This window comes from Plectrocnemia conspersa, unplaced genomic scaffold (assembly GCF_051122295.1).
Source record: "Plectrocnemia conspersa isolate PC_06_02 unplaced genomic scaffold, ASM5112229v1 ptg000004l, whole genome shotgun sequence".
In the NCBI taxonomy this organism is placed as follows: Eukaryota; Metazoa; Arthropoda; class Insecta; order Trichoptera; family Polycentropodidae; genus Plectrocnemia; species Plectrocnemia conspersa.
The window spans coordinates 8464847-8490110 of NW_028277168.1; the positions used below are offsets into that span (position 1 = coordinate 8464847).

Here is a 25264-nt window from a genome sequence, read left to right on the forward strand (position 1 = left end):
ACGGCAGTTATTTTGGTGACAAAAACTGTTATAACCCACAAAAATATACACATAGTATATATTATATCTGCATACTATAATATACGATCTAAAAAATAATTTGTTTTTATTTGTAATTCGTTATAATTTAATTATAGTATTTGCTCTCCTTTTTTTAACATAATTATGATATTTTTATTTTTTAACGACTGCCATTTTGATACAAGATTTTTTCCATTTATATGGAAAAGAACTGATTTTGAAGACCCTATAACTACATTAAGAGTAGTAGGTGCTGTTCCCGAGGATTTCTTTTAATCCCTGGAGTCGGGATCCGTTACGTTTACGTCGGAGTTGGTAATTGTTTTGAAGATTTAAAAAATGTTTTCAATATTGTGGTCGGGCAATACAATTTGAAACTTCACCTTGTTTTTATGAGAAAGAAGATTTATAATTTTATATATAATAGATTACTTATATCATTGATATAAAATTATTAATCTTGATACATCCTAATACTTTCTCGTCCATTCCAGAAACTTATCTCCAGGGAAGGACCCACTAATAAGATTAAAAATAAATATTGATAGTAGAAAAGTAAAAAATGTTTTATAATAAAAATATAAAAAAGAATGAAATTTATTGTTATATTATATAATATAATATATTAAGTTTGATGGGTTTTTTAAGAACTGTTGTAGTTTTAATCAGATAATCATAAAACTTTTTTGAAAAATAGACCTTATAAATCTTGATTACGTTCATTAGCCAGCTTCGTCTATTATCTTGTTTCAAAATGAGAGCTATTCAAACATAGGTGTTTTGAGGATAAGATTACTGCTGTACTTTTAATCAGATCTTTATGAAACTTCTCTGAAAAACAGACCTTGTAAATATCTCAAATAAATTCGTTATTCTTCGACTCGTTACCTTGTTTTAACAGCAGGTATTCAAACAATTAAAAAATCGTAACTGCTTTAGAAAAAATATTAAAGAGAAAAGTATAGCTAAAAATATTTTATAATATAAATTAAAATATAAAAAAATGTGTTTTTTTTTTTTTATAATTTGTATTGTATATGATGGTTTTTTAAGACTTGATAACTTCCATAGTTTGAATCATAAAAAATCTTTTCACCTTCTTTCAAAATGGGGCTATTTAAAGAATATCGTTTTATTACAAATTTCGTTTTCTGCCTCGATTTACTCAATTTTTCCTAGAATCTACCTAACATGTAAATCGAGGGATGAGTGTATGATCATTTTTTGACGTCGGCCTTTTTATATTTCGTTTGATTTAATACTACAACAAATGTTTATAATTAAAATATAAAATAAGCAATCAATACATTTTGTAAGATCGTTTACAAGCATGTAATAGTTATTAAAATACGTAATTGACTTTTGACCCGTTAGCGTTACATTTCCGATTTTTTTCTTCAATAAAATGATTAATCTACTTGCCAAATTGTCGACAAGGCCAAGGTCAAGTGGTCCGTTTTGACCACTCCATGGCCAATGTACTGTAACTGGTAAGATGGGACGACGACCCTAAAATCGGTCAACGAATTCGTTTTTTGCTGGCGCAATAATAAACGATACCAGTTTTTGTTGTAATAATCGCGATAATAGATTGGTGACTCAGTTTGCACTTGACCATACGTAGAGAACAATATTCAGAGATAACGATTATACTCAGTCAGTTCTAAGAAAGCACAATCCGAATCTCATGCGTGTGCATATGCATATGGCCGATTGCCAACACTATTCAGCTTACTGACAGTCATTATGATATTTTTAAACAATTAATATTATTACAATCTACGCTTTTCCTGTTTTCACTTGTCCATGACAATCCTGGATACTAAAGATCAATTGGTAAATATCATGGATATAACATAAACAGTTTTGTTTATGTTTTATCTGATCATTAAAATAATAGAAAGTTGTCGATATTTATTATCCATGGATAATATTATGTATGATGCATAATTCAATTCAAAATGTGTTAATCTTATTCTAATCAATTAATGCTATCGCGTTGTTTTGAACTTGGCCGTTATAATTGTGCAATAATGAATATATACATAGGTACATATGTACATACATATATACGTGTCTTATTGTCGTATTATTGCGTCCCCGAGTTGTATCGTAGATAATCTTGAACTCTTGAGAATTCGGTCTTCTCGGGCTTTTAAGGGTCCTCTCGGTCGATTCGGCGTAGCTCTGTTTGTTGCGAGTTAAACTATAGAATTTTTCATTCGATGCGAAGTGGTATTTCTAGATGAAGTTCCTTATTGAAGTGTTGTGATATTTTTGTGACTGAGATATGATTTATTTATATTATTTTATTTTAATTATTCCCCAAATAATATTAATTTTATCTCTCGTATAATTATTTTTTTCTACTCATTGTAAAAAACATTTGAGTTATAAATGTTATAGAATAAAAAAAATACGTAAATTCTGCACAACCCTTTTAGTCCCAGACAAATGCATTTTTTTTTGAAAAAATCATTGATTTACATTTTAAAATAAATTATGTTATATTATACAGACGTGTTTTAAAAATTTTAAACTTTTTTTGTGTATTCTCGGTGATGTGAAGTAATAAAAATCAATAATATTTAGTTGTTACAAAAATAAAATAAATATATTTTTCATATTTATTTACTTAAAAAAATAAAACATAATTCATGTTTGATTTAAAACACATTTTGCTTGTATCATTTAGTATAACCTATCATTATTTGGTAACAAAAAAATAACATTGCATTATTTCCCAATAAAAAATGTTTTTTTTTAAAAACATATTTCGCACATTTTTTCAAATACGTTTTTTATTCAAATATAATTATTGAGACTTATGTACTTATTCTTAATATTTCACACCAATGTTTAGTGAAGCATATTCCGTGAACTAGTTGGGTAAAAATATGTCTAAATGGAGATAAAATCAAGAAATAGTAGAAAAAATTTCGTATATGTAATATCTGCTTTTGTTTTCAATTCGCCAGCCATCCTTATCATAAAAAGGGGCGCGATTATTTCTCTTGTTACATAACAGAATTACTGTGAACTGCTAGTTGCAAATGTATTCCTTTTATCTTGACACGTTTTAAAAAAATTGCGCCGAAATATCGGCCGGTGGACTAAAAAGGATAATATTTTTCTATTTTGCTATCCTATCCCGATAAAACTACTAGCATAATTTTATTTTACATCGTCGTTTTCGTTGTTCTAAGCCATGGAGATATCATTTTGAACAAAAAAGGTGTACGGATTTAAAAAAAAAGTAAAGAAGTATTATGTTCTAAATGTAATGCATTAATAATATGGGGGGAGAGAGCAATTTTATTTTGTCTAAGGCGCTAAATAAGCTAGGACCGGCCCTGTTTTATGTGTTAATATAAAAAAATGTAATACGTCATAAAGTTATACGTAAAACGATAATGTATGCCACAGAATTACTGTTTTACTCATTTATAGAGGGAAATTATTTGTTTGCGAAAATGTTTTCCAATTGCATACATATTTTTTTATATACATATATATAATTTTATTAATTTCATCGATTGGTGTTATGACAGATATTTTTTTATTTTACTTGTATTTAAATGTAAAAACAATATTTACACATTTTCCGCAAGTTTAAAAAAATTGTAGAGATGATTATCTTTTATTCTGCGGGTCTTTAGAGATGAAACAACATAGCTTAGTTAATAATTTGATTCGAAGTGGTAATGAATGAAAAATAAAATAACTGAAACATTAAAAAAACGCGAAAAAGAGTTAGTATTAATACTCATAGACCTCACTAAAAAAAAAAAAAAATCAAGCGTATTGCAAACAAACGATATTGAAACGAAACTCTTTAGCAGTAGCCAGAATATATTTTAAAAACATGTTTTGGCAAATGTTAAAGTAATATAGATAGCGTCTGCGTGTAATAATAAACCAATATGAGAGTAATCTAATAAATTTTACTGGATTATTACCGTTTTAAAACTAGTAAAAAATAGTCGTTTAAATGTTAATAATTACATGATTTAATGAGTCGTATCTCACTGAAAGTCCGTGATGATAGCAACATTTAACAATATTGTTGCTTCGTCGTTTGTATGCTGAAGCAGACGCAGCATATGCCCGCGCGCATGCTTCCTCGTTTCTTCGACATTTTCTTTTCAAGTCCAGCGGCGCCTTCACGCAAAATTTTGTTATGTAATTTGTAGATGGTTTCAGCGTGTATTTTTCTCGAACGTCCCCATAACTGGATACCATATGGGCTTGATCACTTGTTGGTATATCTTACGTTGTTGTTATATTTAACTAATAGTCCGTTGTTTAGTTCTTTACGCTTAGTTTTTACTTATTCGTTCCATTGCAACTTCGCGTTTAAGGTTAATATACTAAAGGGTATCAATTATTTTACTTATTTAATTGACAAGCTGAGATTTTGTCTTATACAATTAAATACGCCACATATCGATCCACTTGTTGACTTTGCCAATTGCGTAGACTATTATATTGTTTTCTTGATTAAACGGAGTTAATCTCTCTAATTGTGAATAATAAATGTGGTTCAATTGATGAATCCGACAAAGGAGTTTCTCAAATATCTTGTCAAGTGACTGAAACAAGTGATAAGATCCTGGTTTTGGTTTCATAATCACTTTATAAATCTTCCATTGTTTACTCACATATTTTAGCATTTACGTTCTAAACATAAGTTCTTTTAAAACAACTTGGCAAGCGCTGCTATTCTTGTATATTTCAATTGGCACTTTTTTTATGTAATATGTCAGTGAACTATTCTATCCATTGTCTATTGGAATTATGTTTTAATCAGTCGACTGTATTAGAAGTGATTGAAATTTAGTCAGCTAAATGATTGAAATAGTTTTCTCTGATATAGTTTATTCGCACAATTAGTATTTATAATCATAACTTGACTATGAGTTAAAAACAACTTCGATATCTCGTCTTTATAAAACACCATATAATCTTTCCATCGTCTTAATACTTGGTGCGATGTAATAGGGATGTCATAATTTTATTACCAAGTATTGACATCTTCTTTATAAGATATTCCAGAGCTATTGTGCACAAATTAGTCTCAGCGACAGAGTGCTTCCACTGTTATTTCAACATGTGCAAGTACTATAGTCGTGTTTATGTTTATGTATTAATTTTTATCAATGAATATTATTTATTTATTCATTTGAATGTATGAGTATGAGGTATCCTGAAAATCCTGAGATTAGTAGCTTTGGTTTACCAGAACTACCAACCTCCCGAGAAGCTTTTCAATGTCGTCTGGAACGAATTTAGACCCTCGTGATAACGGACACGTATCCGTGACGTAAATCAACGATCGTGCATCAGGAAGTGTCCTCCAATTCCGGCATTTGAATACGTAAATTGTATCAATCATTCGATAAAATTGCGCTTTTTCCTGGTGCATCTCCCCCAGCACACCTCACCTTGGCGTCCAATAACAAAGTGCCGATGATATTGAATCGGCCTTTGGTGTTAACAGTGTCGTTAAAAAACGTTTTCGTTAAACTGTAATGAAAATGTTGTGACAGGAAAGCAGTCGTGAATCGTAAATCGCGCCACGTTGACCACGTTAACGTTATGTGTGCTCTGGCGGCACTCTCGAGTTCCACGTAACGTTTGGGGATTTTCTTCTTTCCTTTACGTTTGTTTGTTGTTTGGATTGGTGACAATTGCGCTCAACGAGGCAGTTGAGTCATCATAGTGACTAATGATTGCGTTTTATGCCACGAAGATCAGCTCCGAATTTTGAGAATACGTTCTGTATTGTATGTATAAACTACATGTGGTACGAGGTAGGTGGGATCATTTTTAGACTTGTCGGCAAATGGACTCTTTTATTATTAAAATACAGTTTTTGGAAGTTTTAAAAACATAAGATCTAATATTGGATTTTAATGTGGAATTACACGCTGATTTAGTTTATATTGTGCAGTGTGGGAGGGGATTTTAATGTCAAGAAATGCGATAAGGGAATTAAAATGTGGTTTTCATACAACTGGTAAACCAACCTATTGGCCCGCTGATCCTATTAAAATGCCAGACCTCCTTGACTTTTTAATTTCAAGAAAGGTGGCAAACAGCTACCTAGATATAGAAGAGACCCTTAAGCTGAGTTCTGATCATTCAGCAGTGATTTTGACTTTTAGTGATGGAATAACTAAAAGAGAAATTAGACCAACTCACCAACAAAATGACAGATTGGAAAAGCTTCAGAGTAGAACTGAAAAATAACATTAAGCTGAATGTACATTTAAAAACAAAACAACAACTCGAGGAAGAAGCTGAATACTACTTTAATGATATACAAAAAGCAGCTTGGAACAATACCAAGGAACTCACACATAAAGAAGTAAGCAATAATTACACAATAGAGATAAGAAATCTGATAAATGATAAAAGAAAGGCAAGAAGAATTTGGCATTTAACCAGAGATCCTAATCATAAAAATATTGTAAATAATAAAGCGCAGCAATTAAAACGAAAAAAATCAAAAACTAAAGGAAAATTCGATTAATTATTACCCAAATAATTTACCAGCAGCTAAAGATTCAGAATATTCTCTATGGAAAGCAACGAATAGGTTAACACTCATATGCCGCCAATCAAAACGATAAATGGAGGCTGGGCGAGAAATAACAAGCAAAAACCTAACCATCTTAATGATGTCTTCAAACCCAACGAAACTGAAATACAAGACAACGACACAGGAAGTGAAATAGAAAACCATGAAAACGAAGAAATAAAATATGTAACACCAACAGAAGTAGCTATAGAAATATTAATTCAAATAAACCACCCGGAATCGACTTGATAACTGTCGAAATTATGAAGAAGTTTCCAAAAAAGGAAATAGTTTAACTAACATATTTAATTACCGCAGTGTTTAGATTAAAACATGTGTCCAGTGCCTGGAAGATAGCTGAAGTAATAATGATTCTCAAGCCAGGAAAACCATTAAACGAAATAAAATAATACAGACCTATATCATTGCTACCAGTAATATCTAAAGTATTCGGAAAATTCCTGTTAAAAAGAATGAAACCCATAATAGAGAAGAAAAAATGAATTCCAGACCATCAGTTTGGATTCTAAAATTCACATTCTACAATCGATCAGGTGCATCGCATCACTGATTTAATAGAAAAAGCGCTAGAAGAAAAATATATTTGTTTAGCTATTTTCTTAGATGTTGCTCAAGCTTTTGATAAAGTATGGCACAGAGGCTTAATTAAAAATTAAACAATATACTACCGAAGCAATATGTATAATTACTTAAATTGTACATTTCCAACAGATTATTAAGAATTAAACGAAATAACGAATATTCTGAATTAAAAGAAAAAATAGTTGGGAGTCCCACAAGGAAGAGTTTTAGGGCCGATACTGTATTTGTTGTAAACGTATGATTTGCTACAATTAGAAAATATCACAATCGCAACATTCGCGGATGATACAGCAATCCTGGCATTGGGAAAAGAAATAGCGAATACTACCGAAAAAATTCAACAAGCCGCTGATAGGTTCACTAATTGGAGCAAAAAATGGAAAATAAAGTTTAATGCATTAAAATCGGTACTTATCAACTTCACCAATTAAAATATAAGTAATCAATTGCAAATTTTCATAAACGGCAACACTATCCCGTTTGGAAATATAGCTAAATACATTGGCATGATATTGGACACCAAATTGCGGCGGAAAGAACATATAAAAAATAAAAAAAGAACTTGAAATAAAATATAGAAAACTATATTGGCTTATAAGAGGAAACTACAAACTATCAATATACAATAAAATCAAGATATACAACCAAATCCTGAACCAGTTTGGCATACAACTCTGGGGATGTACCAAACATTGAATACAAAGTTTCAAAATACTAATATGTTCACGATAGAGACATACATCGACCAGGTGTTGAAGTCGTCGCTAGTGCTATAAAACGTTTTGCTGCTAAACATGAGTCGAGGCTCTAACAAAACGTCAACATCGAGGCAACAAACTCCTCAATGTGGACAACTTTAAACGACGGCTGAAGAGGACTAAGCCCTTCGAACTGGTCTAGTTATCATTTAATGAAACTCATTTACTATTAGTGATTGTGTAGTGTGAAACAAAAAAGTTTAAACGCCAATGGGTGAACATTGAGTAAAATTAATTGTTGATCATAAACAAGACCAGTTTTAATATATAAAGTAAATAAAAAAATATTGTGCAGTACTTTGTTTGGCACACGCGTTTATTTTTAACTTTTCAAAGCGTTAACCGGACTTGAGAAAGCCATTGTTTTTTCCGACTTACATTGTCGTAAAGAATCCACTTATTATGCCCAGTTAAAATTTGATATAAAAACGACGAATTTCCGTCTTGATGTTGATGAATTGCACGTCTTTTTCCCTTCGTTAAATAAATAAATGATAAATTCCTATATTTTCTTTATTATTATAATCATATGGTTATCAGTATCTATAAAATGAAAATACTAATTTCGCTTTAAATGTTTATTCTATTAAGTCTTGAAAAAGCCTGGAAACATGCTTTAAAAATCTGACCAAATGATCGATTAAATTAATGATTTAAAATTTTTTGGATTTGTGAACGTTTTAATATCATTAACATATTAATTATCTGTTTTATGTGGTTGATTAATTACGATTTTATTAATAAAAATTAAAGAACCGCAACATTGATATTATTAATTAGTATTTATTTTGTGATTTTTGTTCGGAAAATTACCACATGATTTAAGGTTCTAATGCAAAATACTAATTGCATGGATTTTGTCAAACAGAAATTGTATTAAATTTCTGAATATATTTTATAGATTTCAACTCATTAATTATTTATATAACATAATCATTTTATTTTGAATTAGGCAAAACCAACGATTTTTTTGTATAGTTTTGGCAATAAAATCGATCAAGATTTTAAAGTCAAATACTTGTTAATATTAAATAGAGAGCAATACTACCTTCGTTTGGGATTTCTTCTATTTAAAGATTCCAACAACAACACTTTTGATTAAAACAAAGATGAGAAAGAGTACCACACTGTCGGAAGATTTTTCGAGCACTGCGAAATATGCACGTATTATTAATAAACATTTTATGCTTCTCAGAATCAATTGTGTAGGTGGATGAATTTTATTTTAGGATTCAAATAAAAAATAAATGAATCTTAACGTCTTCTGCATGGTTAACGACCTATTATCTAGCAAAAAGGAGACAATAACTGCACGTTTGATTGATAATTCTATATTAGCTAGGCACGTGCAAAAGTGTAATTTAAATTTGTCATGAAGTATATTATATAGTTTTCGAAGAATCTCTTTTTATCCAATTACATTATAGTGGGAGTGTTAGTGATATTTAAGATTAGATGTAATATGTTTTAACACAAAACTCTCTGTGTGACTTAAATAACATATTAAAAAACAACCATCTATACACCAATTATGTATTTATAGTTAGCATCATCAAACTAGACACCGATATCATATTTAAATTTTGCCCGAAACTGAGTATAAGCTTTGAAAATCGACAGAAAAATCAGCCGGTTGACTATTACCATTTAGTTAATATAATACTATCTGTCTAATTGCTCTAATCAGCAAATGCAAGGCCATGTATCGTAAGATAATGTCCAGTCCCCATGCAAAACCACGAAATCCACTACCATAAAGCTTATTGCAAAATCATGACATAAAGGCACGTCAAACGGAAATTCGGCTCTTAATCAATGTTGGTTTTTAGAAGTGCATTTCACTTTGCCGACTTCACTGCTATAAGTTGTGTGGTATACAATTTTTCTATGGCGATGATACGTTGGTTGTGTAATATAAATATCAGGGGCGTATATTCAGGATGTGCTAGGTGTGCGGCGCACACCCGCAAAACCATCTAAAATATAAATTTAGAAAATTAGAAAATTTAGGGCATAAAGCGACATCATTTTGCATACAGTAGTATGCAAAATTATAAAATTTTAATATGCAGTGTATAGTATGCATTGTATTTGTCATTCGCTCTGAAAGTTTGCGCGCGAGCAATCGGCTTGTAATAACACATGTGGCGCGCCGACATTGAGAGCGACCGCTGACTAAAGTAAATTGTTCCGAGATTTAACGGCTGAAGTCGATCTGTCGGCTGGCAACGCTCAGTAGTAAAATTGGTCTCGAATTTGGTGCACGTACTTCAAAAACTCTTGCGTCCGTCGCTGCTTTTTTATTACATTATATCACAATAACAGGTCACTCATTTTTTATATTTTGGCGTAAAATAGTTTATTATCTTATTTACATATGATCAATATTTAATTTTATATTCTAGATTATATTTTTTTATTTACCCCAATAATGATGAAGAATACTGTTGAAGATATTTTGAATAATCCATTTTCAAAAATAAGTTCTGAAATTAAATTGAAGATAATCAAAATTGGCAAACCACGTCCAACTCTTCCCAATTTATTTATGAAGCATAAAGACAATAAATGTGAATATACAAGACATTTTTCATTTTCATCATATGAACGAACTGAGTGGTTAACAGGCTGCGAACTTCGATCTAGAACTGTTGGCCATGTTTATGGTTTTCCAAAGAAAGAAGCGTGTGGAATGAAAGTGGATTTGCTGACCTTAGTCATCTGATAACGGCACTGAAAAAACACAAAAGAGCGCAGTCACACGTTCAATCATTTTTTTCTCTCAAAATGTTTGGAAAACAACGGATTAAAGTCATGATTGACGCTCAACGTAAAGCTAATATAGGTCAACATAATGAACAAGTTAATAAAAATAGAGAAATATTAAAACGAATGATTGACGCAGTAGTATATCTAGGAAAACAAGAACAACCTTTTCGAGGCCACGATGAGTCCTGTAATTCACTAAACAAAGGAAATTACCTTGAATTTTTAAATGCACTTCGAGAATACGATTCTGTTTTGGATACTCATTTAAATACTGCAACGGTGTTTCGTGGTACTTCCCCATCCATACAGAATGACATAATTGAAGCAATTTGTGATGTTATTAAAGATCATATTAAGGAAGAAGTAAATTCAGCAAATTTTGTCGCTATTATTCTTGACGAAACTTCAGATATAATGACGAACTCACAGCTCTCAACAGTTTTGCGTTTTGTTTATGAAGGTAAAGTTAACGAGCGGTTTATTGGCTTTACAGACGTTAGCTCTGATAAAACAGCCGATGGCTTATTTTGCCACGTTGTAAATATAATTGAAGAATTTCAAATTCAAGAAAAATTAGTTGGACAGACTTATGATGGGGCGGGTGTAATGAGTGGGCATATTAATGGTTTGCAAGCCAAAGTACTCGAAGTTTATCTATTGGCCATTTTTACACACTGCTATGCTCATATGTTGAATTTAACATTACAACAAGGTCTTTCCAATATAAAAGTGTGCAAATCATTCTTTCAAACTTTAAATGGATTGTGTGCATTATTTTCGAAATCTTCCAAACGAATAAATGCTAGAAGACTTCCTTCTGTTACACCTACAAGATGGAATTATACATCACGGTTAAGTAACACAGTGCAAAAATACAGAAATGAATTTACGGACTTTTTTCGAGACGTCGTGAAAAATTGTGAACTATGGGACCCCGACACTGTAATAAAAGCACGAGGTTTTCTTAGCTTTTTGGAAGATTTTGAAACAAGGAAACTTCTCCACATATTTTCAAACCTTTTCGGAAAAACTGATGTGTTATACAACATTTTACAATCCAAATCTTTTGACATATTATATTGCTGAAGGAAAGTTACCGAAATTTTGAAACAACTCAGACATGAACAGGAAAATAATTATGAAACATTATGGGATTCTTATGTAACGGAAGAAAATTATCCAAGACTGAGTAATGATTTGCTTGTTGAAGAAAAGCACGCGTTTAGCCAACTATTTAATACAATAGTTGATAATATATGTAAGCAAATTGAATACCGTTTTTCTTCAATGTCCAAATTGAAATATTTTCACCTTCTGGAGAAAGAAAAATATGAGCAATATAAAGGAAAATTTCCAAATAAATTACTTACCAAACTGCAACAATTCTATGGAACATTATTTGATTATTTAATTTTAAAAAATGAGCTTGCTGTTCTTTATCATTTACCTGGATTTGCAGAGAAATCTGTTCATGAGCTTGTACAATTTATGAACACAAATAATCTTGAGTCAGGTTTTCAGGAAATAGATAAATTAGAAAAATTAATATTAACTCTTCCAAGCAGTACTGCTTCAGCAGAACGTTCATTTTCTGCTCTGAAACGAATTAATAATTGTTATCGAAGTTCCCAAGGCCAAGAAAGGCTATGTGGCCTTAGCTTGATTTCAATAGAAAAAGGGATCCTTATGGATATTAAAAAGAAGAGCACTTTTTATGACAGCGTGATAGAAAAATTTATGATCAAAAAAAGAAGATTAGATTTTATATATAAATAATTATAAGTTTATGTTTATTTATTTATTTATATATGGGAAAAAGCTCGGCTAATAAAAATGAAAAAATGTACGTCTTTTTTATTTTTTATAGCACACCCAATATTAACACCCACCGTACGCCATTGATAAATATATGTATCTAAAAGTCTTAAAACGGGATAAAACTGCTTCATTATTTAAAGTGGGATTTAATAAAACACAATACAAAAAAAATAACTTTATATAACGCGCATAACTTTAAATGAAACATTTTCCGTTCAATTCTCTATCGATTTGTATGAACGGTGTATAATAATACACGTAAACAAAGGAAATATATTTAATTATAATATTAAATAATAATAAAAATAAAATTTGAATTTGCTTCGTTGCTTTCCGAGGCACCGGTAATGTGTTGTTTCGACCAATGAAAAATAAGCATTCAAATATAAAACAAGATGGCCGACATTACCGTGACAACAGTTTTAAATAATTAATATTTAATAATAAAATTTTGTTACGCGACAATAATTTTCATTAATTCGTCATTTGACTGAATATAAATAATCGGATTGCAAATTAACTAGGTGTGTTATAACTATTAAAATTAAATATATACATAATGTGTTAAGGATTAGAAGAATACATTGATTAAACTAGATAAACAATCATAAAACAATCTTCGTAATGAAATCTTCAAATTTTGAATTCCCATCGCGGGGCTCCGAGGCCGAAAAGTGAGTTTTTCCTTTTATAAATAATTGGATTGCAAATTAATTAGATGTGTTATAACTATAAAAATTAAATATATACATAATGTGTTTAGGATAAAAAGAATACATTGATTAAATTAGATAAACAATCATAAAACAATCTTCGTAATGAAATCTTCAAATTTTGAATTCCCGTCGCCAGGCTCCGAGGCCGAAAAGTGAGTTTTTTCTTTTATATTACATAAACATTATCATTGCTTCCGATTTAATGCACATATACGTTAGATTTTAAGAATTTCAAATAAACCAGGTATATTCTTAGTATGTATGAGGATTGAAAGTTAATGTCGATCAAATCGGCGCTGTTTCAGTGGGAACGCTATATATCAGCCAACGGACAGCTTATAAATGTGTAGTTTCTTGGATGTTATCTAATAAACGACGTTTTACAATGATTATAAATATGTGATTGCATACCTGAAATAATCGATAGCCAAAATATCTAAGAGTAGGTTATTTCTAATTTCAATGTGGCAAAATATGTATACGTCATGGTTTTTATTCAATTTTGTTCTATGCCATCATTCCTCTTTCGGAATAGCCCAATTCAATATATTCAGTTACATCAAACTTATGTAGTATGTTCTTTATAAAAAAATAATACTTGCTGACAGTGACTTCAATATGAGAAGATTCACTCTTTGTTTATATATACTAATTCTACGTTGTAGCCATATAGGTCATCAAATTGTTCCATCATTGCTTCTGAAAAATAATTAAAAACAATAAGACCTTATCAAGAGTAAACATTGAACACATTATTACTACTAATATAATTTAAACGACAACCGAAGAACAAATTATTCTTGTTCTTATTACTAAAATTTAAATTTATGCTAAAATTGTGTTATATGCAGCGTTAAAACGGGCCCTCAAACACCTAAAATGCGCTAAAACACAATCAGTGACTTATAATCGCTCACATTGCAACAACTATAGGTTATCGATTGTGTTGTAGCGTCAGTAAAGTGTAACAAATTTTTTTTTAATCTCAGAATAAATCTCTACTTTTCATCGATAGACTTGTATTCAATAGCATCAATACAATACATCGTTTTTATCCTTGTTCATTTAAACTGCCTCTTACAGTGCAAAAAAATCCGCGCACTCCGGTGATGTATACTCAGTGTACATTAAAAATTAAATAAAAAAATATGTGATTTTAAATGAAAAAAATATTCATTATAATAATACCTATATTACCATAAATTAAGTATGTTAAAAATGAGTAAATGCATAGGCAGAAATTTAACGTAACAAATAATTATATTGCAGACCGAACATAATCCCATGTGAAGCAAAACATCTAACTGGTAACACTTGACGTTTCACTGTATAGGTGAATACTTGATTTTACTGACATAATTTTGCTCCCTCCGATAAATAATTATAAATCATAATTATCTATCGAGGAGACGTACCTAAAATAAGAGCATTTATTCAATGTACATATGTATAGACATATTCACATAATAAGATGTCATGTACAATCCGTGTACATCACATTATATGAAAGGTTGAGTTTAAAATGCAAAAAACGAGTTTTTATACTATTTTTTACCATATAACATTTAAATTTATTTATGTAAATTTAGATTATGACCGTGGTATATTTTATTTTTACTCGTGACAAATTAAAAATTATTAAAATGTCTTTCGTGTCTCAACGCGTCATTAAATAATAAATAATAATAACGTTTTTTTTCAATACTTAAAAAGTGAGATAGTCGTGTATAAAATAATAATAATTGAAAAAACACTTACTAGTTATTTGTTGATGTATAAAGTTAGCCATGACTTATTTGAGTTTCTTTCGTCAATAGTGCTACGATTGTTCTAACCACAAATTATGAATTGGTGGTACACTTATTGGTATTATAAATATATATTGCGGGGTTAATTGTAAGGAATTGGTATATGTTATAATAGAAGATTTGATACATTTGACCTATAGGGATAACTAATTTATTTAGTTGGATTAACATCGCTAGTTGTATCACTAACGAAAAGTGCTAAATTATAGTAAAATGTTATTTAAAAGTTCAGTTTATTTTAGGTATATATTACGTACGGATATCTTTGAGTTTTAATTTAGAATAATAAAAATATTATAATTTTTTGCGATAAAAAACGCGTGTTAAAAATATAATTACATGATGTCACAACAATAATGACTCTGTTTGCTTGGTCTTTATAAAGGTTCGTATTTTTCGGGGTAGAATTTGAATACGATTGTGGTTAGAATTTATTATATATTAGAGATTTGATTTTTATTCACGCCCATAGTTTTTTTAATTCTGACCATTTAATTTGTTGCCCTTTACAAAGATGGTGTTGTAACCATTCATCAATGATTATTCAACTGTTATAACGGGTTGGACTATTCCTTCAATATTTTATTAATTTATTTAGCTAATATAGCTAAGTTTTACACTAAACACAGCTACATATAAAAAGGACGGAATAGCGTAATCCGTAACGTCTCAGACTAGTAACTTTGAGGTTGCGGGCTCAAGCCCCGGCAGCAGCATTGTGATTACTATGCACATTTTCATCAGTGGGTAATTTTCTAGCATCTTATATTTCTTAACACATCTAACGTTGTGCCATCTTGTTGGAAATACGTGTCTTCCACACCAATATCTTTGATTTCGTGATAAAAATATTCGGTTATCATGCATCTATAACGCTCACCATTGTCTGTTACATTCCGACCTTCATTGTTGTAAAAAAGTAAAGCACAATGACGCCGTCTGACTACACTGCGCACTAAACACTCACTTTTTGAGCATGTTATGGTATCTTGTGAATCACACGAAGATTTTCTTCGCCACATATGCGCCAATTTTGCTTATTAACATTCCCAGAGAGTGCCTCATCAGAGAATAAAATTTTCTTTAAAAAATCAGCATCGACTTTCTGCTGCTCTAACACACAATCTGCGTAAATTCTTTGCTATCTGTGGTCTCTGGGCTTTAGTTATTGTGTTATCTGAATTTTATATGGGTATATGTGTAAGTCCAGATGCAAAATTCGCCAAAGGGAGCCATAAGAAAAGCACAAAAGCTGCAAACTCCGATGAATCGCCAATTCCAGGTTTCAGCCACACTTACAGCAGCAATATTTTCGGTTGAACGGGCGCCACAATGATGCACAGGAATTACCCTATCTTGATCGCTTTCAGTATCCATAATTTTTTACACTCAGTAGGACAATGAAATTGACCATAATCTTCCTGTAAATTTCGATACACAGTTCGTATAGAATTGTTGTTTCTGTGGAACTATTCAACAAGTTTAATACGTTGAGCAATAGTTCGTAAATATGTTGTTGCAAACAAAAAAATTGACACTTTGAACACGCGTGATTATTGACAGATGTCTGATTTACAGTGCTGCCAAAATAGGAAACTCGATTTGGATCAACCTGTATAAGCTATTTCCAATAATTTTTGCTTTTTTTTAACAATAATGAACCACTTTCACATTTATAATTGCTATTTTAGATGCAATTCCTTTGAGCATCTAGGATCCAGGATTCGTGGCGGTATTGCGCTGATTGAATCGCATCAGCGCAGAAGCGCGCGCGCCGGCGCGTCTGCTTTCTTCGATGGCTCTCTCCCCCGACCGGCCGCCGTTTATAAATACGACGCTCTCCGCCAGACAGCCACCAGTTAGATCGCGTGCGTCGTGCCGTCCGGTTATCAATATTTTTCCTCAGCGCGCTTTCGCGGCGAGCTTGAGCATTCGTTCGATTTTCATTCATTCATACGGAGCTTACATAACTTCGCATCTCGCGCGGCGGGGACGACCGCTCCGACATCGTCTCACTCGCTCTCGAATAGTTATGTAAGTACACGTCGTACGATAATACATGCATAGGATACTATATGCCAAAAGTTCGATCTTATATAATTCGAACGTCGCGCGGGAGAAATCGTCTACGATTGTGTTGTGGTAGGCCTGCGGTGTGTTTCGCGGATTAAATTAAGCGGGTTACTTTTTAGCTACTTTTACACTTTAGGTGAATTTTTTTATTGTTTATTAGCGAAATCATATTTGATTTTTTAATAAATGATAACGAGCGCATGGTGCAAAGTCAGCTGTATCGTTAGAATCATACATTGGATTTGTTTTATGTTGCTATGCGACAGGTGTGACAAATTAGGAATTTATATTGGTTGATACATACTTTTTTGCAACGTCGTGTCAATTCATAAAATGTTTGCATATAAATTAAGCTTTCGTGCTACTTTAGAGCTATTTATTTTGCTTATTATTAAAGCCAAAAACAGCACACGAAGACGCGTTTAGAATTTAAGATGAGAACTGGTCAGAATTAACACAACTACAATGTTAATGTCAATAACCAGTTACTTAGTTTGTCAACCATTATTTTACAACTGTTAAACGTGATACACATGACGAAACTATATAATAAAATAGTGGAAATACCTGGCGTTGCACTGAATCTTGAGAATGTTTTTTTATTGTATATCAATATATTCCATTATTTCTTTAACATAAACAACATTCGGTGTTTTGTTGTCTGGGGTACAACTAAATAATCACTAGAACAAGTCACATATTTTTGACCACGGAAAAAATGGATTCCTTATTTAATTCATTAATTTTTATTTTTTTGTTTATTGCCATCTTTTAAAGTTAAAAGGCACGTAAGTCGGTATTTTCGCTTCCAACTAGATATATTGCTTCAATTACTTTGTATAGCAATGTTTAACGCACAGTCTAGTTTCATTGCATATTCTAGATGGAACCATGTTACATAGTAGTATAATTTAAGCTGCATTCAAGATGGTTCTAAAATATTTACGAACTTTCTGGGGAAGTGTACTGCTACATCATGTTGAGGGATTTATATTTATTATTAAACATTATTTATTGTTTCTTATTTTTAAACTTTTAAATAAGTAGGAAGTCAAAAATGTTCTATGATATCTATTAAAATAATATATATTTACTCACTTAAATCTATGTAATTCTAGCGGCCTTTGACAAACGTTTTTTTTTGTAATAAATAAATAATTATTTGGCGCCTTATAAAGTTGATATTTTCTCTATTTCATATGTAAAACAAAATTTTAATTATTATAAATTATAATGCATGAAAGTTGTACTAAAATAAAATTGCGCTGCTCGGCCAAAATTTGCGCTTTTTCTGTATTATAATATAAATTTGTGACATTTTTTCCCTTGTTTTTTTATTATTATAAAAACACCCCAAAATCGATTATAATAACGCAGAAAATTAAGCCTTGTTATTTTTTTAAATTAATTTTATTTATTAACAACCAATTTTAAGGTCATTTAATTTTATGAATTATTTTTTCGCTTTTTTAAATTTAACTAAATATATTTGCAGTCTCTTATTCCTAAAAGTTACTGATTTATGTGCATATATATTTATTGTAAATGCGATTCAACTAGGTAAACACAATCAACAACTATTAAATAAGTACTGAGACGCTAGACAAGGAAATAAGTAATATTTAATTAATTATTAACATTATAGCTTAAAATGCAAGAACCAAATCTGATTTTATTTTTTAATTATTTATCACGATATTCATTTGTAAAATTAAGCAAATCTAGGAAAACCTAATATGTGACGATTAATTGCAATATTATTATTATTATATAATAACTAACTCCGATCTCATAGACACGATTAAAACTGAAAATCACTTAGAGTCTTAAATAATTCAACAACTTCAGTGTTCAAATATTACTAGTTTCCTCAACTAATAATTAATAAATTATTGTATATTTTTTCCTTTTAATAAATTAAACACCTATTCGGTGGAAGTTAATTGTGTCAGAAAGGTACTGAGTTAAATCCCTTTGGGCTCGTTACTCGCAGCTGAATATATAATACAATCAAAATAAAAACGTGTTTTTTTTCTATATATAGACTTGACAGTTTAACTGAGAAGTCCGGTTCAAAGGCTCGTCTATCATTTTGTCCTGTAGAACCTCAATCATAATTTTACTGATGTATAAGAAATACAATATATATGTATATATATAGTGAGTTCCATATATTCCAGTTTTAGCACTTAATTTCTAATTAGCATATATATTATAGACCTTTTACTGACGTCAGTATATATTAGGTTTTTTCTCTCGTGATAAAAAAAGTAACATAAAATCATATGTATAGTTCCAATGATAATTAGATAAATTGGTTATTATAGATTAACATGTGATGTTGATGATTTAAATATAAATTATCACTAAAATAGCGTTTTATGATCAATGTAAAAAAATCTGTTTAATAAGACCAACTAAATTTTAACAAAGGGTTACAGTACAATTCAATAAAATAATTTAGAATGCTGTTTGTCTTAAAATAAATATTATTTGATAGGATACATTATGGTTTATTAGTGATATAACTAAAAGTAAATAGTTGTGTTCTTTCACATAGAAACCTAAACTACTTAATTACATCAAAAGTTAAAAGCGACAGTTATGTTTGTAACAAGTCAATTAAAAATTAACGACCGCATTTCAATCAATTTGCATACGACAGAATAACTTTCCCCGAATTACGTAGAAACGTTGCGCGGTGTGCCCGTTGTCTTCAAGTGTCTTCAAAAACACTCGGTATTAGACTCATCGATTTGCTTTTAGACAGAAAAATATCTAATCACAATTTTAAGATCGTCGAAATTTCCCTACTGCAAAAAAACTGTATTATATAATTGTTATGTGTTTATGTTATAAGCATGCATACATAATAGTGTATATAAATTTGTTATTAATCATGTATAATTTATCAAATTATGTAAAATATCTGATTTATAGATATAGAATGGTTATTTGATTATTTTATGTACTATTGGTTGTTTGGCAATGCTTTCTGAACAAATTATTAATTGTTCAAGTTCGTGTTATTTAGTGGATATGTTAATGCAGAACCTTCCACGCCTTCCAAAGTAAGGCCAATAATCTTAGAAATGTAAACACTTATTAGCAAACAAAATTGTCGCTACAGTGGCTCTTGGCCTCATCCTGGGCCACCTGGTACAGTCGCTCGAGTGCTTAGGGATCCTTTACTTCATCCAACTTACCAGGATTATTAAAAGTTCGTTCATGAAGGACAGATATCATGGCAACATGAGCTGTTGTATTTTAATATTTTTATTATTACTTTTTTCAATTTTAATTTCACTCGTCGTTATTATGTTTTTAATTTATTCAAAAAACTTATTGATCAACCATCTAACCTATCGACACAAAATCATAATTTTGTGTATGTGTTTAATATTAACAAGCTTTCAAAAATAAAAGAGCTGATAGTCCAGTGATATAAATCGGTGAATAATACCTGAAATACCTGGATTAGAATCAAACGCGAACCCTAGTGATTTTTAGTGAGATCGGAAATAGTGATTGTTAGATAATTATAATTTTGGACGATCATTACAGATTGGGTTTTCCTAGTTTTTCCTAATCTTGCGGATGAATATCATGATCGTAGGTCTGCATAGTGACATCTAATGATAGTTTATAAATAACAAAATAGAAGTCTGATGTCTGATTTGATTGTGTACCCAGTTGTAACGCATTAGGGTAGCGCTTGACATGTTACAACAGAAAACATAAAAAGTTTACAATACATAAAAAACATACATATAAGTCGGAAAATTTGTAGTATACTGCAGATGTGGTTAAACATAAATTAAAGAGAAAAGTGCAATGAAAAAAATAAAAGTTACTAATTTACTATGTCTGTTGTCTTACAACTCATTTATTTACCTCATATTTAAACGTAAAAAAATTTAATGTACCAATTTATTTATTTAGCATTGTTGTAGTATAAATTATTTTCTTAATTGCATAATTATACAATTATAATAGTTATGCTTTTGAGAATTCTATCTGTGTTTATATGGAGGAAAGGTTGTTAAAATCCTCCTATTGACAATGTTATTATTATTTATAAACTTAGTAACTAAATTTATTTGAACCCATTATTATAGATATGTCTTCATTTTTATATTTATTATAATATATTATAAATGATATTGTGACATATATTTATAATGGACAAACAATAATGGACCGAACTAAGACAAAAAAGATACAATTTTAATTTCTTTATGGTTTTGTTTATTGCGTATTATGTTGATCAACGGATCATTTTTCGTCACCAGTGACAGTACTGTGTTTATCTGAATCATTTTTTTCTTCAGATTGGTATTGTGGTATCGAAACACATTCTTTCCAGATATTTTTTTATTATGTTCTTGTACTGGATCTTTTAGTCTCTTAGACCGGTTTGTTATGCGTGCTATTTAACAGGGAATTATTTTGTTTGGTAAATCTTCGGAAAAGGATTCGTTGTAGAGAGTTATTCATAACGTGTTCAATATTCTGACCAATGGTTGCTCGCATATATCTGTCCAATAGTAATGCACAAACAATTCGTTTTATGGAACAATTAATTTATATATTGCTCATTTAAATTGTCATATTTTATTATGAAGGTTCAAAAGGATTTTTACGAGGACTCTACCAAATCAGAAGACTAAATTATATATAACAAATATTATTAGGGGCTTATGGATTTATGATTACAGCGATTTTAATTCATAACATTCGATAGTCAAAAATAACTAGTAAAAACAGTTAACAAAAAATTCTGACCCATGACATTTGATATTAATTTCTTTTGTAAAATCGCACGCTGAATCGGAAAATAAAGATAAAAATTAAGAAAGTAGAACACTTTTTGAGATATTGCTAAATTTCCGTATTTTTCATTCTGAAAAAAGTTTTTTTTACTTAATTGCAAATATAGTTAACCGATTGCAAAGTATTTTATGTAACATTTACATTACACAATACTTTCTAATTAGATGATTTGTTTAGGCACTTATTATGAATTTATCGATTTTTTAGAAAAATTTGATTAAACCGTGAATTATACAAATATTTTTTTAGTCGCGGTATTTTTATTAGATGTTAAATTCGAATTATTACACATAAAATAAGCGGCTATTTATAAATCAGTTAAAAAATGGAGTAAAAATATTGAATTTAATCTTGATTTTTTTGCTTATAATTATATTTATATAAATTTAAAATAACATTGGTTATCCAATAATGAAAACGGAACTAAATTCTCAGTACAGTAAATTTTGCAAAAAATGATACAAAATCGAAAATAAATTCATAAAGAATGCCTAAACCAATAATATTATTGGAAAGTGTTGAAAGCAGCTGATTAATTACTTTTAATTTGTATTTTTTTTTAATAAATGATTAAAATGTCATGAGTAAATTTTTTTATAAAATTTGTAAAATAGTGTTTTTACTGGTTATTTTTTATTACTATGTAAGTTTATAATTGTCATTATTTTATTATTAACTGACACATGTATTATGTTGTATCATAAGAAATAACCTAATTAGTAGGTGAAATTAAAAATGCGATATTTTCTACATTTGCAAATTTATTTACTCTCACTTCTTCAAATTTTTTTTGATTTTTCAACTATAATATACTGAACCCCTTAATTAAACCCGCCTGGGCTTTGAACGTTTTATTCCTTAAATAAAATTCCAAGTGACGGAATAGGTATAAAATTCATCGGTGAGAGATCAGGTAAATACGGGGGAATACGGCAAAATTTCATAATTTTTACGATTGAATTTGCTAATGGTGATTTTTTATGTATTCAGTCGAGCGTTGTTGTGCAGTATAATTGATCCATATTTACTTATTAAAATTGTTTGTGTTTTTTTTTTAATTTTTATGAATTTCAAAACAATATGAAATAGCTGTAATTGATGTGACTGGTTTAAAAAAATAATAATGAACCACTCTTTTAGCGGCCACCAAACAGTGACCATGATCTTCTTTTGGTACAATGATGGCTTAGGTGCGTGTCCTTTCTCAATCGCGATCGATCTTAAACTGACTGAAAATCGGCAAGTTAATGTGGTACAAGTTAAAAATTGTATGCGTGTGTTGCATCTGCGTTTTCTCAATTTTTTTGGAAGGCTTGGAAGGGTGTAATTTGTTCAATCTGTCGTTGCGTTATTAATTTGACTTCTGATGTATCTTAATTATTTTATTTAGCATATATATTTACATATATGTTAATTTGGAATTAGGCAACAAAAAATGCTATATAAACCACAGCGCATTTAATTAAAAATAAACAAATACAACTTTCGCGATCACCTTGAATTGTGATTGAAGTATAATCTTATTTATTTACCTGAATATATAATAAGGATCTGGTAGTGTACTATGTTGCATAGAAACCACATAGTATTACATGGACAATGAGTATGTCACTGTTAGTAAGACGGTCGCGATTGTTTTATAAATAAATCCATAACGAAAAGTTCATTGAAAAGCGCCAAGGCTCATTTCTACCCTAATGGGATTGCTCTCATTTACTTTTCTTGAACATGAGGACTCGTATGTATACACTTCAGTTGTATTTATATATTATACCAGTACTAGTATTTTTTGCGTTAACCTTATGCGCAATGCTCACTTTCGATTTCGACGGTGAGCGGCGCGAGCGCGTCACCAGTAATTGATTACTGCGCGGAGTCGTCGGTCTTGCGCTGTCCACCACCACCTTAGATATCTTTTGGTGTCACTCACCACGTGTTCGTCAATTTGCGAAAAACCTGTTCGCGCACTCGGGTAAATATCTCGATTATATTTATAGTGGTGTGTGAAACAACCATGACCCGACGTTGTGGCTGTGATCCGCGTTACGCAAATTTCCTCAGAGCTATGCGGTTCTTGCGTGGATTTCGCAATAAGACTCGCCGGTCGGTCACTTTCATTGATGGCGATCGATTTGGAATAATTTTTTTCGGAACGCTTGCACTCGCAGGCCAATTTGTCAAAATGAGCATTTGACAGCCGACAGACGCGTCTTGACAGTCAGCTGTTCGAGCTGTGTCGTTTATAGTGAAAATGATGAACCGTTCACTGTTTGGATCGATTGTTATAAATTGATTGTTTGCAGCGTTGAATTGCATCATGGAACATAATGAGAGACCTAAAACCTTTGGTTAAAAATTGAGGACAGTGAAATTTTCTCACTACGCAGCTCGTTGTTTTTATGAAGTTCTGCTCGAAACTCTAATATTCAACATATGTGTTCATTTTTGTTGTGTGAATAACATATTAATTAAATACTTGTGTTTTTAAGAGACTATTAAATTCTGTCTCTTGCTAATCCCAGTTTTTTCAATTATATATTTTCAATTTCCACAGATTTTGATATTCGATCTGAAAATTCAGGTCAAATACCTAAATTCGTTGAATATTTCTTCTCATGTCTAATATTTTTTTAAACGTTAAAAAAGCAATAAAGTCAACAATAATTTGCAAATAATTTTAACACAATCTGACCCTTTGAATAATAATGTTTATTGTGAAAGTACTATATAAAAAGTGGGTACTTTTGAGGGCAATGTTCCGCTCCTTTTATTTCTTGTATGTATAAAACGGACTAAAGGAACTTATACCTTAAATACATTTCAAACAGCTGTAGTTAAGCTTAGATTCACTATTTGAGGTCGATTTTTACCTTTTTTATGAATATATTCTTATTCAAAATTCGTCCCATCCTTACTCCCCCCCCCCTCCTCTAGGCAGGCTTGATTGTATCATCTGTAACATAACTGATGTATGCTACGCATTTCAGCCTCAATTCTAAACGTGTTACTTTTGAATGTGGAGTATTAGCTGAAGTAAATGTGAAACAATTATAATAAACAAAACAGGAATCTTTCTCTTACTTCTTATGTTGAAAATTTTCAGCATATGTTCATTTTTTCAGTATATTAATTAGGAGAAAGTACGTGGTTTTATGCATACTTTTTCCCAATTGGTTGCAGATATTTTTTACGCTCACAAAATTATCGTTTGTCGCATTATTATTGTATTGTTTTGCTACGGACAGAACTTCGTGCAATGTTGACCCCGTTTTGCTTCACCTG

The 25264-nt window shown here is 30.5% G+C and overlaps 2 protein-coding genes across 3 annotated transcripts in view; one reads left to right on the forward strand and one right to left on the reverse strand.

Moving 5' to 3' along the window:
- Window positions 1–9115, reverse strand: part of LOC148235834 (putative multidrug resistance-associated protein lethal(2)03659) — a 32438-nt gene extending 23323 nt beyond the window's left edge. Inside the window, exon 1 of the mRNA XM_088183880.1 lies at window positions 9014–9115. The gene's annotated coding sequence lies outside the window, so the exon portion shown is untranslated. The remainder of the gene's footprint in view (window positions 1–9013) is intronic.
- The window catches only part of Hmgcr (HMG coenzyme A reductase), a 68871-nt gene that overhangs the window by 2369 nt on the left and 41238 nt on the right, over window positions 1–25264 (forward strand). The window contains exon 1 of one of the 2 annotated variants that reach the window (XM_088183886.1): window positions 16937–17110. The exons of the other annotated variant lie outside the window; for it this stretch is intronic. The gene's annotated coding sequence lies outside the window, so the exon portion shown is untranslated. Of the gene's footprint in view, window positions 1–16936; window positions 17111–25264 lie in introns of those variants that run through there. 2 annotated transcript variants of the gene reach the window in all.